The following is a 4,827-nucleotide window of genomic DNA, read 5'->3' on the forward strand; positions in this document are numbered from 1 at the left end:
ACTTTGGTTGAATATCATGGTACAGGTTAAGTTGAATTTACATGTAAACCTTGTTTGATGACAAATTTCTTTGTGTTGGTGATAACCAACCAATAAATCAAACTATAGCTAGCTTAAAATAATTTTCGCCTGAAATTCATGCTAACCTCACAAAAACGGAGTGAGTGATGAAGATTAATACTGATATGTGAAATTTCTTGAGCTCTGGGCGAGAAACATCAGACTTTATACCGGCTGAAAATCAAAATCCAGGCTTGACTTGTAAATAATGTCAAAAAAAGAATCTCCTAGGTTGTGGGGCTTCTTGTTCCATTTACTGAAATTGAAAATAATCTCAGATTATTTTTGTTTCCCTGTTGATTTGCATTGTCAGGTAGAAATAATCTTAAAGGGGGAACTCGACACGAGGGTCTCATTATTCAACTCGTGCATTTTCCAATGCATCAATACTTCAAATTAAATTTTCAGGAATGTCAGTCACAATTGACGAGAAAAGATGCACTTCTGATGCAAACAACCACCACTTCTATCCATTCTCAAATAGCATCAAGCGAAAATTATTAATGGTTTCATAATTAAAAGTGCAATAGTTCGTCACCTACAATTTACTTTCTTTCATGCGAATTTGTCATAAGACAAACATGTTTGTTTTAACCTTTGTCCAGGACAAATATCACATGAGATTTGTCTTAGATTTCTCACCTTTGATGACAGGGCAAATATTATAACAAATTTGTCTCACATTTGTCGTGTTGATAAATAAAGTTAAATCCATAATTTCATCCAGTGAGCAATAAAGCCTGTCTTTGTTTATCTTCCACTTTTTTCTTCTTTTTCTCTTCCCTTTCCTTGTGGTCATCCTTTTGTCTAAATCCCGGTTTCTCTTTTCTTGGCAGGTTTTCTTTGTTGCTGCTTCCTTCCTCTTTTTGTTTCTCTTTACCAGATGTTATTGGCTCTTTTCCGTCTCCAACTTCATTCTTATCACCTACAACACAAAAATTGACAAGCAGATCAAAAAACTGTGTATTCAACATAGTGCTTGGGAGACCAGTGAGTCACATCATTGCTGTGCACCAACCAGAATCTTTCCCGGAAAAGATATTCGAAAATTTAGGACAACAATTTCAGTGTGCCCATAAAGTGAAAATCCAGGTATTTTAAAAAATTCTTGCGTTCCTTATAGAAATTTCCCATTCTGACTTTTCTCCAGAACCCGTTGACCAAAGTATCACTAACGACAAAATAGCAGCCACAGTCAGAATTATTAGTTAATCACACATGCCATTCCATGATTAGCAATGGATAGTGCAAAGGATATGAAAAAACAATTCAATTTGCTCGATTTCGTATTAGACAGGCTTTTTTGAGAAGAGTTAGTTAGCACGAGTATTGGATTTCCCACCGTTTCACATGACAATGATTGTGTTATCAAAGACCTACCTCACTGTCCATTCCATTTGACAGTGAAATTTTCAAGAATTCAGACCAGTAATTTTTGTTGAATGGAAAGCATCTTATGTTAAACGTACATGTATACATGCAGAGATCTTACAGTAAGTTTCACTGTTAGGTCATTCATGTAGAGAACAATGTGTCAATATCATTTCCATAGAAATTGAGCGACAGATACACGCTCTACCATTGCTAAGGAGTATCTATGGGTCATTACTTTCACAGTTTGAAGACAAACAACATGCCCATATAATTTCCATACAAAAGTAAGGAAATTTATTCACTCCACCATTGCTATGGAATATCTATGGGCGACTTATTAATCTAGTTTTACCATGCAATGTTCTTATTCCATATCCTCCTTGGTGAGAAGTCATCTAACATCTAAACAACACAACTGCTTCTGTCGAAGATCGCGGTACGTTTCCATGTGGTCGGTCACGGCGCAAGACTTGTGCCCACACCAATGCTTCACCTACGATCAACACTCCTGGGGGACACATCACCATCAATTCCAAGTACACCTGTACAAGCTACCTCATCAAATGTCATACCTGCAACAAACTTACGTTTAACACAAACCAACACCGATCTTCCCGTTGGTCGACATTTTGCATCACCAAGACATACCTCGATCGATATGCTGGTATCCGTAATCTGCTCTGGCTTCCGAGATACCCGAGACAAGCGCCGCTTCGAAGCCAGGATAATTTTCAAACACAAAACGTTACATCGGGAGGACTTAATCCCGACTTTGCTTTCCTGTAAACTCTCAAAATCTACACACTCTAGTGACATCAAAATTATGCTTGTTTTGAATGTTTACACGCGTATTCTTTCCAGTCAGCGCATGCAAATAACTTCAAATTCAAATTTTCATTATGTCACAGCCACAATTTACAGTTGCTTTTTATCCACTGATGAAGAGTCAGCAGACTGGAAACGTATGGCAATTTACATATTTTTTGCGCAATAACGAACAATTTTGACTAACAAAGCGCCTTTGATAACAAGAGTGGTAACAATAATAAAAAGTCACATGGCAAGTCCTACATATAAGGTGGGCTTAGGATAATTATTCATAGGTCCAGTCTCTCAGGCTTCGTTATCATTCTTCCAGAACGAGTACATGTTGCAACAGTGCTTACTCAACTTCCCTGGCATTTTAGCTTTCTAGTTATTTCAGGTGGCCAGTGTCGCTCCTTATCATTTAAGCAATCTATTATAAAAAGAACTAATTCTGCAGAATCTAATCTTCAAGCACCAACAGCCAAACTGGGTTTTGACTTCCATCATAGCAAAATATTCAAAAATTACATTCATAGTAAAAGTTCGCCACAGGTGCCATCTTGTGTAATTTTTGATGATGAATCCAAAGTTTTTGGCCGGAAAATGATGTCAAATAAATGGCACTTTCATGAGAATGCCTCCACTGAATACCCTCCCCATATGTTTCTTCTTCTAAACCGCATTCAGTTAGCAATGTGTTGTTGTGTATTGTCAATTGAAAAGTCCAAAAGGAAAGAAAAAGATAGTAAGATATCTGTTTAGTATAAATATACATGTTAGAAAAAAATCGCTGCAAATACTATATCTTGTTTCCAGAAATGCACGAGAAAATTCAAATTACCGACCGTTTTTGTTTCATGTAAAACTTTTGATTCGCACTTCGCGCGTTAAGTTATTTCGCTTACTGGTTTAATGTATTCAGCTATTCTTGCAATTTATTTATCACAGCAAGTTTGCGTGAGTTGAAAGGTGACAACTAATTAGAAATTCAGAAATATATAATCGACACTGTACTGCAAACGCGCAAATCGCTTTTTTACTTACCTCCGATCAAGAACGTTAAAGACAGTCAACAGAAGAAATCAAACCATAAGATCGTGTAGATTAGAAGATACAAATTGTAAGTATATATTCACGAAATCAGTTCCATTCCTTTTTAGCCTATCTTCAGCATTCTAAAAACATTAATCTACTTGTGTAATATTTTTCTTTCAGTCGACTAGTTCAACGACTTGCAGCTAGTACGGATAAAAGTCTAAAAATCTATAGGGTCTTGGCGTGATCCTGCCATAAAATAGTGCCTCGAACGTAGGTGCGATTCAGTCGAACTTTGTCCAGAGGATCCCGCCAAATCAATGCTGTAAATCATCCACGCCGAAGATACCGAATCTCCGAACTGTGCATCGAGCCTACAAAGATGCCGCCTAAAGTAGACGCAAGGACCCTCGCAGGGAAAATGGAAAACGCGGTAACGATCTTCTACGAATTAATAGAAGAATTTGAAATAATCTTTTCAGTGAGGCCAGAATTAAAAACCTTAGAGGTAGCATTCAATCCAGGGGGAGACAAGATACATGTTCATCAAGAAGCACACAAGAAACTATTTTAGACAGGGTTGGTTGGATGAACGGTCATTGCCGCAGAGGAGGAACCATTGGTTGCCAACAAAGAAACTTGGAGACAAAAGTAAAAAGCTGATTTCCTTCAGATTGCCTTAAATTTTGCTGGCTACCAAAAGGAACGAGATTCCACGGAAACGTCTTCAAAAGACTCTGAAACCTTGAAGACCTTGACAGCTACAATGTCATCCATGACATCAGCAGTGACGAAAATGGCGAACACCTTAAGGGTCAAAACCAAACACTAGTTGAGATCCGCAACGATTACCGTTACAAATGGGACGGCAGTCGCAGAATCCTCTGCTACCTGTAACGACAAGAATTCAATCATGTGGATGAAAGAATAAACGATCAAGATAAGAATGAACAAGCTGCAACGGTTCCGAAATGCATTGCCGAGAGTATCGTGGTGGTCTGACCAGGTAAAGAACTTGCAAAACCAGTGGGGGGATAGCTGCTGGAGTATATTGGACCCAGAATTTGGGGGCAAACAGAACAAACGTAAACTAATGACGAACTTTCTCCTCGAAATAAATATTGCCTTAAGGCCCCGTAAAACGATACTCCAGTCGTTCACAAGCACTTTCGCCACGGACAATATCATCCGAACTCGAATGATATGGCAAGGATCATGGATTTCCGTTTTGGAGTCTTCCGGACGCGCCATTTCTTATGTCCTCAGACTTTTGTCCAACTCGATCCGAACGATAATTCCATTTTGGAAGAGAAATGAAAAGGAGAAACTGTCATAACCTCATCACCTGGTTGCACGTAGAAGCAAGTTGGCCGCTCAAGGGAAAGAATCACACCGTGTCTGAAGACATAAACGGAGAGTTGCCGACTACAGTGACCCCAAGTAAACCTGAGAACAATGCCCGCAAGTGGCGAAGAACCCGATGATGACACCTGTCCACTTAACTGTAAAACAAACCTCACCTCGCTGCCTGTCCTGTGTTCCAGGAGTTAG

The sequence above is a fragment of the Montipora foliosa genome, chromosome 8 (assembly GCF_036669935.1).
Source record: "Montipora foliosa isolate CH-2021 chromosome 8, ASM3666993v2, whole genome shotgun sequence".
NCBI classification, from domain to species: Eukaryota; Metazoa; Cnidaria; class Anthozoa; order Scleractinia; family Acroporidae; genus Montipora; species Montipora foliosa.